This window comes from Crocodylus siamensis, chromosome 3 (genome assembly GCF_052110815.1).
Source record: "Crocodylus siamensis isolate JL-2025a chromosome 3, ASM5211081v1, whole genome shotgun sequence".
NCBI classification, from domain to species: Eukaryota; Metazoa; Chordata; order Crocodylia; family Crocodylidae; genus Crocodylus; species Crocodylus siamensis.
The window spans coordinates 66,678,555-66,694,486 of record NC_143397.1 but is presented as its reverse complement, the minus strand read 5'-3'; positions in this window follow the sequence as shown (position 1 = coordinate 66,694,486).

The following is a 15,932-nucleotide window of genomic DNA, read 5'->3' as shown; positions in this document are numbered from 1 at the left end:
TTGCAACCAAGATACAAATATGCTGGTGACAATCTCTGAACTAAGTAGTAAGACTGGAATGTAAATGAAATCCACAAAAACGAATGGAATATTATTGGCCGTATTGGCTTTTGCAAAGTTCATTGAAATGTAGCCAGCTATTTTATCTCTTCCAGGAAACATCACTAGCCGTTAACTAACAGCTGCTAAATGGAACTTACAAATTCCCAAAGTACTAATCTCATAATACAACCTGATATTTAACGATAGAAAAGCTCTCTAACATGAACTTTCCTGAGCAAAGTTGTAAAATTCTATACTTTTCTTAACAGTCTGAAAATTTCCACATAGGAACTTCAACCACCAGTATTTAAAAGGATCAACTGTATTTTTGTATGAAGCAGTTAAGAGAAAGGAATTATATGGAGGCACGTTTGTCTTCAAAACTGTATTTAACTACTAATAAACATTAGAAAAAGCCACCAAAGAAAAACAGAGTCATAGACAAATAGGACTGAAAGGGATCTTGGCAGGTCATCAAGTTCAACCCCCTGCTACTGCAATCCCAGGCATAATATTATCTAACCTAAACTTTAAAATTTCTAGCAGTGTCTTTCTAAACTCTTCAGGTAATCTGTGTCATTGCTTTAAAAATCCTTAAAGTTCTTTCTAGTATTTGATGTACTTAAATATTCCTTGTTGCATTCCTTGTCACTTACATATTTGTCCTGCCACCTGTGGACACAGAATAATTGATCAGCCATATAAAATCGCTTTAGAAAATCTCCATTTGAAAATTTGCCCTAAGAAGGTTGAGTTTGTTTTGTTTTGGTTTTTTCTCATTGTGTAGAAACTGCTGGACATCGGTACCGATGAAATAAGGAAGTAGGACTCTAAATGGAATGAGATATTTGCATAGACAAAAAATGATTAATGGCAGTAAATTCTTGATCTGACATATATGAAGAGTTAAGAACAGCTATCTTCTGTCTGTTATTATGGACATAAGAATTATCTTTAAAGTTATATTACTACTGTATGAATCTACATAGTGCTGCCATTTAACAAACAGGAGGTTGTTGTATGAGTTCGGCAAAATATTAATATCCCAGACCACTAAAATTATCTGTACAAGAATTTCAGACTCCCACACATTTCCAGACATAACAACTGTAACAATGTTAAATTATAGCATTGTAAGTTTTGATATAATTGTTTCCATTATTTTCCAAAATCATGACAAACAGAACCAAATTGCTATCTCTTTAAAACTGTTTTCATTCATTGATCTTATACCAACACAGAAGTGGACAGATGCAACTGTTAAACTGGAACAGTTAACATGACCCAGTGGCAAAGTTCATTCACGACAGATCCAGGGAGCTGTATTGGTGTAGTTGCACTCCCACTTTGATTTCTGCTCCACTCAGACTTTAGAACAACTGTCTGGGAGGGTGGTGGCATTTCTGTTCAGGCAGTGCTGAGGAAGTCCATTGACTTCATGGATCATTGAAATCTACCTGATTCTTGCTAATTTCTCCTTATTCATGCTAATTTCATTTATAAATGACCCTCTCTCTTTTTATGGTCTTGATGTTCTGCTAGTCAAATTATTCTTTCCTCTGAAATTTTTCTGTCTGTTAGACATTCCTATTAAAGTCTCCCTCCTATTTCACAGCCCTGCAGACTGTTTTTAGCTCTAACTAAAAACCTTAACTCAGGTGTGGTAATATTAAGCCATGTAAAGATGACTGCTAATAAAGTATTGGAGGTACTAGCAAGATGCTTAAGATGACTAGATTTGCTTTATAAATCTGAATACGATATGTACACGTAAGTATAATGAGTACAAGACTAATGAAACAATATCTTTTGACTATTTTGCCTAGTTTGTTGCACTTATATATGATCTAGCAAATTAGTGCACTTTTCAATAGTTATATTTGTTCTTGCTTTGATCTTAAACTGATTAATATAGTGCTAGGCCCTAGCATATTAGCAAAGCTTATTGTTTCTCTTTTACTGGAGAAAAATATGTGTTATATATGTGTGCACCACACCATCTGCACCCCACTTTTCAAAATCCTAGCTTTGTCCATGCAAACATCATTACCAATATAACAACTGTATCTTTTAGGGTCATTAAGATAATGAACAGAAACTCCATAAATGTGAAATCTCTTACCAGCTTTCCCCAGGTCTCCCTGTATACCCTTAGACAAAACATTTCTTCTTTTTGTGCCTGCATCTCAATTGCAAAATGGAAACAATAATATCACCGTAGTTCATGGAAGTCTTGTGAGGATAAATACATTAATGCTTACAAACTGCTCAAATGATGCCATGAAAAAAGCCACAAAAAAGCTTATAAATAAATAAATCCTAGTAATGATTCAGCAAAATGGCTAGTTGTGTTGCAGTAATTGCATATGCACTATTTAAAATGTGGTCATTTATTTTTTAAAAGGATTAAAGTTGACCTTTAGGAAATTTTTACTCATTTCATGCAGGACAGTAATGCAAAATCCTTTTAACATAGGGCTTATTATTCATTTGTACTTGACACTTCAGACAAATAACATGTCTCTTTTAAAACAGTTTATAGTTTCAAAAGTACTGTGATTAAACTAGTTTTAGAGGCTTATGTATAAACAAAGAGACAAGTGTTTTTGACAGCATGTGTTTCCAAGTACACCATAGCTGTACCTCCTCTTTGATACAAGGTAGGATACCTTGTTAAGGAGTGCTCTACTGGAAACACTTCTTGCTTCCTGTCAGTTTGTCTGTCAGGCTACAAAAGAGCCTGCATGATCTGCAACCATAAGGCAACCCAGCTTCTGCAATAGAGTCTTCCTTCATGCTGAGACTGCTGCTGCTGTTGTATGGGCCTTTGCGTGCTGGCAACTGTTCCTGTTACAGCTGCTGCTGTACATTGTGGTGGCCCTTCTGAATCAATGCTTGGGACTGGTGACTCAATCACCCACCCGTAGTTATGATACTACCTGTAGATCAGTCTTAGTTCCTAGGCACTTCAAGTCTGTAGATGCTGTTCAGTCTAATAGGAGAGAGGGGAGTTGGATGCCCAGAAACACTAGAAAGACAAAGTTAAGAAGTGTGCATCAAAACTTGAGCTCTGATACCACATTTTTGTATGTAAAAAGAAACATTCTGCTTATTTGATTTTCTGGTTTTATTTTCCTTTCTTCCAGGATTGTTTATATGTAATAATTATTTATGAAACACAATTAACTTGCTCCCTCCCCAACTCCCCAGAATTCCAGAATTATGGAATGAACTTTCCAACTTTTCACCAGTCTTTCTCGACTCCATTCACAGAGACATTTGGCCAACATTTTGCTCCCAATTCTTCCAGTTAAAACTGTGGAGATCATTGGTGTTATTTAACAAGATTATATGATGTTATATATTCCCAGTGGAGACTGGGCTCCTTATGTGCAATATAAGCCGCTTCCCATAACATAGGAATTATTGAAATAGATACCTAAATCTCATCTTTGAGACAAGCTGTTATAAAACAATTAAAGGGAGTTGTTTCTTACCATAACAGTTTGAAAAATGGTAAGAAACTGGTATAGACAGTTGCAAGTTATAAAACCATCCCTTGGGTTTTTTTCCACATCATATTATAATCCATACTGTTTCTCATTATTTCCTTCTATATATAAAGCACAACAGATAGCAATGTACTCTGTAGCCTATAATTTTCACATAGCCAGATTCCAAAACGGTTATTTTTGGCCACTTTTATATACTGAGTACAAATTTTAGTTCCTGAATGACGCTTCAGTCAGAAACACATTGTTTTATCCAGGAATTTCCAGGAAAGGGATTATGCATGGAAGTGAGTTGAGATGACTTAATTGAAAGTCATAAAAATGAGGTATTTCTGCAACAAAAAAGCTTCTACTTTATTCTATGGGATACTTCTGCATTTCCTGTCATACACAGGCAATGCAAACACTCCACTTCTTCAGACGAATGGCTTATGGCTTTAGGTTACATAAGAATCGCCATTTCCTGGGTCAGGCCATAGGTCCATTTTGCCCAGTATTCTGTGTCACACAGTGGCAGAGAGTGGATGCTGAAAGGGAGAATGAACTGGGTACTACCAGCATTTTTCTGATTGTTCCCCTCTCACTTGCAGCCTCCAGTATTTAACATCTAGGAAGCTTGATTCAGACGCTGGACTCCTAACTCCCATGATCAGTACCTACTGATGAACCTTTCCTCCAAGAATTTGGCCAATCTCCTTTTGAATCTGGCAAACCTCTGCTTCCACAATACCTGGTGGCAATAAGTTCCACATTTTCATTACATGCTGTGCAAAGAACGAATTTCATGTTATTAGTTTTATGTTACACATGAAGGGAGGAAGGAGCTCTCCAGGAACTGTGGCCCACACAGGAGTTCTGACAGAATTCTACTTTCTCATGTGTGCTATTTTACGTTATTATTATTCAAAACACTTCTGATTTCTGTTTCTATGTCTATGCTTTGTAATATTGCACATGATGCATTTGTCAAGTGGGGGGTTGAGGCAGGGACTGTATTTAAGGGCCCTGCTACACATTCATATTAAAGCTGGATAGAAACCAGCTATAGAATTGCTCACATTTTCAAGCACTAATTTTATAGATGATTGGCTTTTCTTATAGCTGGATAGTCATTTTTATCGTGTAATCATTACTTTGCGTGTGAGGCCAATCTAAATTCACTGTGCAATTAACCAGTTAATTGAGTAATATATGTAGTGTGTAGCAGAGATCTAAGAGACTACAGTTTCTCACATTTATAGAACAATCCCATAAGAGCTATTCCTGACTAATGATTTCAGATAAATTGGATAGATTGAATCTCCTTTTCTGTGAGGTCATTTTGTGTATTAACCAGGCATACAGTAAACTGGAAAGAGAATCCCACTAAAACTTTATTAGAGTATTTTATTCTTGATGGATACAGAAAGGGTCAATCCTTTCTTACTTGTCCTTCCATTGTTTTTAAACAAATACAAAATAAGAGTATTGCATATACAGAGTCTTAAAATATATTTGGCTGATCTTTAAACTGCTAGTAAAGCACCTCATATATCAACATCCCCAATATATCAACATCCTCTATATATCTCATATATCAACATCCCCAAACTTCAAAATGCTGCCCCCAACCTCACTTCGAATCATAAGGAACCTGATACATGATATGTGGGAGGCTGCTGGAGCGCATTAATTGCTGTGCTCCAGCAGACTCGATTAATTTAGTCTGCTGCGATGCATTGGAATTACAGTGAGTCACAGCAGCCTCCTTGCCTGTGTACAGACACCTTTTAAGTCTTTCTGAGAAACAACTTACATTGTTTGAGATTTTGAGGGCCAAATGCTGGAAATATTCATCTCCCTTCTCCTTCCAGTCCCTTGGATTAAAATTGTGCACAGATGATAACGATCATCTGCCACTCAGACCTAATTATCTCAGCAAAGTAAAAAGAATAAATTACATGGATACATTTTTCCTTTTCACTAAGTAATTTATTTAAAACAGAAACATTACTGGTTATAAACTGGTAAAAACTGGCAGCAGGCAATGTTCTCCACATCTGTAATAAAGCATCATGATTTGAACACAAATGACTGGAGCTGAAATTCCTGATACTTATGTATGAGAAAACTGCTCAATGATAGGCAATCGGGTGGACCTGGAGCCCTAAAAAGAGTAATTTAGCTGTTTGGCAGAAGAAACCATTATGTGAAAATAAGAGCCAGTTCTTGGATCAATGCAGTGCTTTGCCAAATAAAGGAGATAAGGCTGGACATTTGGAGGACACCGAGAGATAAGACTGTCAAACGTAAATACCCTATTTTGTTCTGTTTGTTACAGATGACAGTGCACATTAACAAAACAAATTTTAAACACCCAACCCTAGTCCACCCTAACCTAGGAGCATTTTTACATGAGCACGGGGAGGCTTGGGGGGTGGGGACTTTAATTAAAAACCTGAACTAAGTAAAAGCACCCAAGCATATCAAGCATCAGCATCCCCGCACTGAAAAATGGCAGCAGGGCACTTTGAACTAAAGTTTGTCAAACAAGCTTAGTTCAAAGCACTGCGCCACCATTTTTCAGTGTAGGGATGCTGATACACATGATGCTAGAGTTTGCTGGAGTGGGTTAATTCCCATGCTCCAGCAGACTTGATTAACTGAGTCTGCTCCGACGAGCTGTGTTTCCAGAATGTTGGAGCAGGCTCTGTGCACGTGTATTTAGCCTTTTAAGCGCTAAATAGCTCTATAATCAATCAATCCAAGGCATCTTTGCTGAAATAGCAATGTAACTAATTACTGGCATAATAGGAGCAGGTTTAGTGAAAAAACCTATATATATAGGAGGGAATTAGTATCACCCACTGACCTTTCACCGTACCTCTTGTTCTATGATTCCACTTCAGCAGTGACTGGCTTCAAACAAGTTTTCATACATACTTTACTTTCCCTGGCAAGATGTTCAACTGCTAAGTAGAATAAAGGTAATGTGGTAAGACCAGCGAGCTTTGTTCTTTTGCCCAGTGGGAAGGAGGGTGATCTAAAACTATTCCTTATTATTATCTGAAGCTAATCTCCAGTGTAAGGAGTCTGTTAGTTTGAACAGCAGAGAGTTGGAAAATCACATTGCAGTCTTCCTACTAGTTTTTGCAGAAAATTTACAGCTATGTAACACAGCAAAATACTGTAATTTTATATGTGAAGGGAGAATACTGAACTGGTCTTGTAGGTTTCTGAGTTACTCTCATTTCTCTAGGTAGATAGCCTTTTTTAAATAATTCCCCAAGAGCTCCCCACAGCAATAGATGGAGTAGATATTTGAAAGCTTTAAAGAAATCTGTTCCTGGAGATTCTCCTAAGGGCATACTCTGAAATTTGGGGAAAGATTCCCATTTCTTGAATATGTTTGGGTTTTTTTCTGCGAATATTCTGATATGCATCTGAGGTGACTTTTAAAGGACAAGTTACTGAGGGAATTTTCCAACATATTAATTGCATCAAACTTTTCCAAGACATGGTAGAGATTTATACTTCTTTATAAATTCAAGACCATTTTCTTTCATGTATGTAATAAAGGAGCTGTAAGTAGAAGCTAGAAAGAAGGCAATAGGCAAAGTTCTAAAACCTCTCTAATCTCTTTGCTGAGAATTTGACTGATTATTTGCTTACCTACTTATTTTCCACAGAGTAAAATAACTTAGTTATAATCACAAAATATAGTAAGAAAACTCAGCATTAGGGTGTTTAATTCATATTTCTAGTTTATTGATTCATTCACTGAGAAGCATCTATAGGATCAATTTTGTTTATCTTCCATGGCCCTAATCTGACTGTTTGAAGTCTTTGCAGTTCTTATAGCAGAAACAAAATGTATGTAAGTTCCTTTAAACATTGCCTAGGGTGCCTCACAGAGGGTAACAAAAGGGTCCATAGACTCTTCATTGAAGAACAGGAATCCAGTGACAATTCTGAGACTTAAACGGTAAATATTCAGTTTCAGTCCAGATTGTTCATTTGGGATGTTCAAAGCTCATAATAGTTTTGTCATGAAAAACAGCAAACGAGATAGTGCATAGTAACAAATATATGGAAAGACCATTGATAAAGACAGCATTAATGTCTCAAAGAAGGAGGGACTAAAAGGGATGGATTCTATCTAGGGAGACAAGAATTGGCTTACATGTAGTCGATATAACTAATCAGAGTAATCTGAGAATTATGAACTATAAGAAATTGATTTTGGCACATATGAACATTTTCTAAAATGTGATTATATAATTATTCATAATTTTTCAAACACCAATAGGGGTAGTTATTAATAACCATAATAACATGATGCCCACCCAGGTGTGAATCAGCTGGCTTCTATCCATGTAAAATCTTTTAAATTATATTTGAGGCAGAAGCAAGGTAGAAACACAATCTGGAAATTAAATAATTAGAATATTCTAAGGAAAAATTCATTAAACTTATATTAAGGGAAAAAGATTAAGAAAATCTTATAAATAGCTCCTTACTCCCCTCATTATAACATGCATATATATGCAATGTTGGAAGAACTGGGAATGCAACACACTATAAATAATAACTACCCTTCTGTTACTTAAATTTTCATTTTGTACAATTGTTCTTTCTGTCAATAAGATGAAAATATTGAGATGAGCAAGTTTCCAATGAGTAATTTGAGATGTTTAAAACTTTATTTCAAATGAATAATTTCCCTATAAGTTAAAAACCATAAAATATATAGATGTTTTTTACATACTTCTTTATGAAATGTTATAGTGTTCCCATGTCATCCTGTTCTGTTGACATGTAATTGGCCTAATTTTTATCTGTCTAAGGACTTCTCTACACATGCAGATAAAGGCTCAATGGAATCTAATATGTTATTCATGCAATCACACCTCCTGCTATGCCACATGTCTATGGCAGGAGGTGTTATTGTGGGATTACACATTAGATCCCTTCATGCCTGATTGCCGATGCAGGGGGACCCTGATCCCAGGCTCCCCTTCCACCTGCAAAAAGCAAGCTCCTGAAGCTGGGAGCCATACACACCCATGTTAAGGGGCTTCCAGCTGCAGGGGCACCCCAAACACCCCTGGGGCAGTGGGACTGTGATACCCCTGCCCCAGGGGTGCAAGGAAGCCGCCAGGATGGGAGGTTCACTGCTGCAGCGATCTCCCCACCCCAGGGGTGTGGGAAGCCCTGGGGCAAATGGATCTCTTGCACATACCCCTAGGATATAGGAATTGCCCGTGTGGCAATCCTCCCACCCTGGTGGTTTCATACCACCTGAAGGCCTAAAAATCACAACGGGGCAATATTAATCCATTAAGGTTTTGCCAAGAGCAACGGTGTGGGGACTAGGTGTCTGCAACCACTGGGCTCTGGGTCCAGGCTGGGGTGCCATCAGGACCCAGAGTCAGCAGGTGCTGGGGCTGTGAGTCCCCAGCAGTTGTAGGACTCGCACCCAACCTGAGCAAGGTGCGACCCTGTGGCTGGAAGTCTTGATAACTGATGGGGGTCCCAGCCACACAGGAGACCCTGCTACATGTGCAAACTAAAGCTCAATAATTAGACATTTTTTAGGTATAACTTTAGAGCCGGTTGGAGCTCTTTATGACATTGGCAATGTGTAGGGGGTGCATGTGCACCCCCTGAGCTTGGTGGTGCATGCCCTGCAAAAAGTGCCACCCGCACTGCTGGTGGCACCTGCAGGTGGTCATTGCTCGCCCCTTCCCCCTTGACGCCAACACAGCTGGTGGCATCTGCCGGCAGTCCCTGATCACCTCTGGCCGCTGCTGCCGCTGCCAGTGGCCTTTGCGGGTGGTCACTACCAACAGTCAGCATTTGCCACCCCCACCACTGACACCACTGTGGCTGCTTGCTGGAGCTCCCCACTCACTGACATCGCTGCTGCCACCTGCGGGCAGTTGCTATGCACCCCCCACCACCACCTCTGGGGGCATGCAGTGTTCATGCTTTGTGATGTGATAAGTACTTTGCACATGTAGCTGGTCTCCAGGTAACTGTGCAATTAACCAGTTAATTGCATGATACCTGTAACAAGTAGAGTGGGGGCTAAGATATTAGTTGTCCCAAGCACAGTATTTTTTTTTCAGTATGTATCCTGCCTCACAGTACAACAGCAAAGCTGAGACAGTAATTAGCAATGGCTTATTTCTGATCAAATGCCTGCAAATGGAATGTGAAATTCTCAGATTTATTACCATAATAAATGACCATATTTCTTCAAATCCAAGACAACATTAAATTTAAGATGACCCCCCCCCAAAAAAAATTAGATTCTATACACAGATAATTATAAATGTGTTATAATTTTCTATGTATGGTATTTAATTAATGGGAGGTCACCTTAAATTCATCCCCCTCCCTCTCCACTGTTGTGATAGGGAAAGCACTGATAGGGGTGAAGGGCCAGACTCTGCCCTTTGCCCTCCCTGCCTGCCCCCCTGCCCCTTGCTGCTTCTGCTGCCTCTCCTTCACCATGTGCCTGCCTTCCTCCTCTGTCCCTGTGCTTGCCCCCTCACTTCCTGCCCTATTGATTCAAGTAAATACAGTACTTCTGCATTTCTTAAAACCTGGATTAGATAACTACTGTAGGTAATAAGCACACAGGGGCCTTATTCTATAATCAGTAGTAATTTTCTCATTTCAAACTTCCCTGTTAATTATAAACAGGGATGGGCACATAGTCAAATTACAGTAAGATAAGTAAGAGTGACAGTGACAGTGAGAAGTAAGGTACCAAAAACTAGCATTCTTTTACTGTGAGGCAAGAGTAGGGATGTGGGCAGTTACCATGGAGTATCATAATAGCAAAAATCTTTGTGTTTATTCCCATCAGGGTGAGGTGACTTGTTTGTATGCCATCCCCTAACACATCCAGCCAATCAGAAACAATATTGCAGACTTAGTATGTCTAACCATTTCAGTTTACACTCTAGTTAGGCAAGTCATATGGTACTTTTATTTAGTTGGACAAAGTCTAGATTGCATTTCTTAATTGAATGTACATCATAACATTTATTTTAAGGACCAGTTTAAGAAGATAAGCTTCAAAAATTACTTCTGAATTGTATTTTCCTTGGAATCATTGTCCAGCTCTTAATCATAAGTTATTCAGTCAGCATCAATAAGCACTACCATATGACTAATGCAAACATCTACCACAAGGCACAATGAATGACATTATAGACAGTGGACTATCTACAACCATAGATAAAAAAAAATTGGAGAATATTAATTTTAAAAGGTGTTAAAAAATCATGAAAAAATATTTTTCATTCAGCTCTATAAAAAATGTTGCTAAGGATTAAAACGTCATGTAAAACAGGAATTTAAGTCAAAGCCTCACAATCCTCCATAACTGCAGTAACAGAAAAACTTTATAGAATCTTGTGTATAGAAAGAAGTGTTAGCATGATTACCTCTATTCCTGCTCTCTTTCCCATCAGGAATGTGTTTAGAAACTTCTGAATATCAGCGAACCAGAGTAGATCTTAATTAGCCTTTCATCGGTATCTTCGCCACTGCTTGGTGCTGTAGAAGTAATAACAAAGTGACAAAAAAGAAAAGAAAAGAAAAAGACGAGTCACAACTACACAGAGTTCAAAACAGATCTAAAAACTGTAAGGAAAAAGATGGTGGTTGTGGGCGATTCCAGCTATCAGCTATGCTGTATGATGTACATCTGTTGAAAGAAGATTAAAGGTGAGCATAGGCTTTGATATATTTGATTAGAATTTCTTGTTACAAATGGTTAGACAGAAAACCAAGAAGAAAGCAGTTCAGGACTTAATAAGGTTCCTGAAAATATAAGCAGTATATGCTACAACTTCGAAATAAACTAAAACAAACCTGAAAGTAAAAAAAAAAAAAAAGAATTTAGGATATAGAAGCCCCATGTATTGGTGAAATGTGAAGCTGAGGATGATTTATGCTAGTTTGCATCTTTGCAATTATAGGTAGGATGTCAAAAAATAAAGGGAAGAATGTGCTGTTAGCACAGGTCTTTCTTTCCATGTGTGTGCCAGAAGAAGTGTAATGATGGGTAGGCAACTGGAACACCAATCATGGGCATCCACTAAGAGGGAATGCAAGAACAACAGCCACCACTGCTGCCAGTCCATCTAGCCAAGTCCCTGCCACTGTCACCATCCACTGTGTAGACCGCAGTAGTTCTGACTCTGTGCACCAAGGTGAGGAGTGGTGGTATTTCTCCTCTTGCCTGTCTTTCGGTTGGGTTTCTGTGTGTCTGGAAACCTACAAGTTGTGTGGAAAGAGGGACTAGATGAGAAATGAAGTGATCCTGGTAGCAGATCTATACTAAACCTCCAAGCACTAAGCAGAGGAAAGTTAAACAGCCAGAGAGCATGACAGCTTTTCTGGGCATCCTTTCTATACCTGGGGAGGCAGAGCAGGGGAAGAATGTTCTGAAATGGGAGAAGAGGTGAGACACCACCTGGAAGCTTCAAATGAGTTAGAACCAATGCAGGGCATGGAACTTTTTTTCAAATGCCCCTCATTCAAATGAAACTCGACTCTTGGACATGTAAAGGACCCCTGCCAAAAAAGAATGCAGAACAAGTTCTGTTTAGAACTTATAGATTCTCTTGCTCCCAATGGATATCTAAGCATAATTTCATCCTACCAGACAAATTTTCAAATGTGCCCAAGAAATTTAGGTACTTAAATAAGAGTGTTTTACAATGAGATTTAGTCTTCTAGGCATAAAGGCCTGCTTGCAGAGATTTTTTTTTTTTTTAAGTGTTTTACCGGAAGAAGCAACACGTACTTTGACCCAGCTTTGCAGCATGTGTAAACATTAAGCACTTCAGTGGGGCTTTTTTGCACTTTTAGCTAATAGCTCATTCTCTATCAGCTTTTAGCTAAAAGCAGGCAAAAAAGCCCCATTAAAGCGCCCGAACTTTGCAGATATTGGGTGACCTAGGTTGAAGTAACATGCTGCCTCTTCTGGGGATGTGCAGGGTTCAGTGTGGAAAAGGAACAGAGTTTAAAGTAAAGCACTATTTTTGTTGTTTGTTTTTATGTCTGCAAGCACCCTAAGTCACTTCTGAAAATTTGACCCTAACTGATCAGCACTCATATGCAACATGGACCTTAGATCAACCTGTCAGTGTAGCAAAACCCACAATTTTTCTTTTTTTTTAAATTTCTTTTAAAATGCATTCCCTCCCCTTCCCCAACCATTTCTGACTTTTTCTCTCCCTCTATTCCCTACAGATAAGCATACGTGAGCTCAGACTTAGGAAAAGCTTTAACATTTTTATTTTGGTAGCAAGTTTTTGGTTTGGATATCCACTGTTTTATATTGTATAATTATTATTGTTGTATTGATTTTTGCTGTTGTATATTGTATTATTATCATTTTTGTATTGATTTTTATTGTTTCATATGGATATTGTATGGTTTAGGCCTGTGTTTGTAAGTGAACCAAAGTAATGTCAAGTTTCCATTTTATATGTCAAGTCTCCATCTTCTGTCCTCTCCCCGGGCATCCCTGTATCGCAACTGTATGAGTCACATATCCCTCCCATGTAAATTGGCTCCTGGATGAACGAGTGTGATTGGGAATTATTGAACTACAATTGTAAGCCTCTACTGAATGGCCTATAATGACTGGGCCATCACCTCACATTGATTCATCCAGGAACAACAGACCTCACCCAGGAACAGAGACAAGAACCCAGCATTTGAAAGACAAAAGACCCTGCAGAACCAGCAACTCTACCATTGTGCCCCAGCACTACAGACACCTGAAACTGCACATCCCTGCATGGAGCACACACGCTTAATACACCAGGAGCTGACACTTGCTTAGTGTGCCTCCTGTCACTAGGATCACACAAGGTCTGCCCCTATAAAAAGGGGCAGTAAAGACAGACCCAGAGGGACTTCCTCTCCATTTGGACCAGCACAATGTCACACCACCTATCCACCAAGAGGCCCTGCTGGAGACACCCATCTGGACAACACCTACTAGACAAGGATCCCTTTCCAGCCTGGGATAAGTAGATATTACCTGCACACCTCCTCCTACAATTTACTCTCCTCCTGGACTTCAGTGGATTTCAGCCCCTGCACCAACCCCTCTAACCCCTGCTGCCATTGTGTGTGTGGGGGGGAGGAGGGTATGTGTGGGGGTATGAGTGCAAGGGATCCAATAAGACATTGTGTCACAATCTCTCCTGTTCAATAAAACCACTGTCATTTGCAACCTCGAGTTGGGTCATGTTTTATTGAATCCCAGTCCCTTCCCTATCTTAAATTCCAGTCTCATTCTCTCTCTCTCTCAGCTCCAGCCCTTTCTCTCTGCTAGTTTCCCAATCTCCTCTCAATTCCATCTCCCCTTTTCTGCCACCTCTTAGCCTTTCCTTGCTTTCATGCTGTCCCTGCTGCCTTTCAGCTTCCCATGCCATCTACTGCCCTTTCCCTGTGACTTTCTGCTGCCTTTCTCTACTTTCCCGCTGCCCTGCTGCCTTTCAGTCTCTCTTGCTGCTTTTCCTGTCATTTTCTGCTGTCTGTTTTCAGGTTTCCCCTGCACCTTCTGTAGTAATCCTCACCCCCTGCAGCTTCCCTGCTCCTCATGGCTGTCCTGTAGTTTTCTCCAGCCGCTGGAGCCTTTGTCCAGCTCCCAGCACCTATTGAAACTCCCTGCAACTTCTCTAGTTGCCCTGGAGCCATCCTCTGGCTCCCCACACTAAGAGCCCCTCTTTAACACCCACACTTTCCCTTAGTTCCGTTTTCCCTCTCCCCACCTGCCTTTTCAGCTCCCCTGTAACTCTGGCTCCAGTCCCAGCCTCTGTGCCAGCACCACCCTCCTGTTCTGTAGGCTTTGGGCATTGTCTTTTAATCAATTAAGATCAGTTAAGCTAAAGTTACCCCTGAGCCTCAGTTCTTCAGCCCAGGCCCCTCTAGTCAACCAGTTCTAATCCTGATCCTTGTGACTTTCACTCCCTCCACTTCTACTTTCTTACCTTAACCTTTCCCCAGGTATCCCAAGTACACCAAGCACATACATACAGACACATCACAACACCCAACTTAGGAACTCACCTGTGTGTATGCGTAGGTGGGTGTTATGTGTGTGAATTAGTGAATATACGTATATAGATATCATTATGTGTGTGTGGCATATGAATTAGTAATCCACATATGTGTATTGGATGTGCAGGTGTTGGTAACTGATTCTGTCAAATTTGGTGTGTGTAGCATGTATGGGCTTAAACTGGTGATAGGTATGCATGTGCCTAGGCTGGTTTGGATGTGTATGTGCCTGAGCAGGTAGTGTGTGTGTATATGCACTTACTTGATTTGTGAGTTTGTATATGTGCAATTGTACACCACGTCCTCCTGTCTAACAGTGCAATATTGAGATCCTGAGCATTGGCCTGACCCCTCAGGGCAACATCAGAAAAGAATTAAAAACAATACTTAAAAGAGAGAGAGAGAGAGACTTGAATGTAGATTTCAAACAAGTAGTGATGGTGGTTTTACATTTACTCTGAAGTTTTTATTCTTACATTTTATTTCCTATTATGACATATGAAAAAAAATGTATTTATATTTCAGAGTTACTGTTGATGCTGTGTTTAGGCTTAGTTGTTATACTTAGAACTGGATACAATAAAATGTAAAACATTCTGAAAAAGTAAGCTATAATACAGTTCTGGTTATGTGCAACTCTAGCAAAGTCTTTGCGTCATGTCTAATAGTGAGTACTATCCTGAAAGATTCTGAGTAATGTCCAATTGTTACACAAATCACCAATTGCTCAAATCACGAGCAAGACCTTATGAAGGAGGACAAGGCAAGATGCCAAGTTTATTGATTAAGCGCTCAATACACACACACCCCACATTCAAACCCCAATTTCTGTTCTGCGTTGGTTTACCAGTCTTATCAGTACTCCGATCAACTTAGTGGCCAGCCAAGTTGATCATGCGTAGGAGCTGGGTAGAAAGGGTAGGTTACCCAGGGTTACATGGTAGACAATCAGTTCATTTTTAAAACCTTTGCTTGGGCAGCTCTGGCCAAATCGGGCCAAATCTCTGCCATGCATGGGGACCCCAGGATCAAAGAGATTCTTCCTGGTCACAGGGCCCCAGCAGACCAAGACCTTTAAAAACTGTATCTGCAGTCCAGCTGCATGCTTTGCTTTCTGGGATGCAGTGAGACCTGCACTGGAGAAACACTTCCTGCTGTTGGCTCACTACACCCATATTATTTGCCTCCCACGATCAGGTGAGGGTGCTGGGTTTAGGATCCAGTGCTGCCCCCAGCCTGATCCCACAAATCAAGTATGGGACAGTTTTGTCCTGGACCCTGGCTCAGCTGAGAATCAGG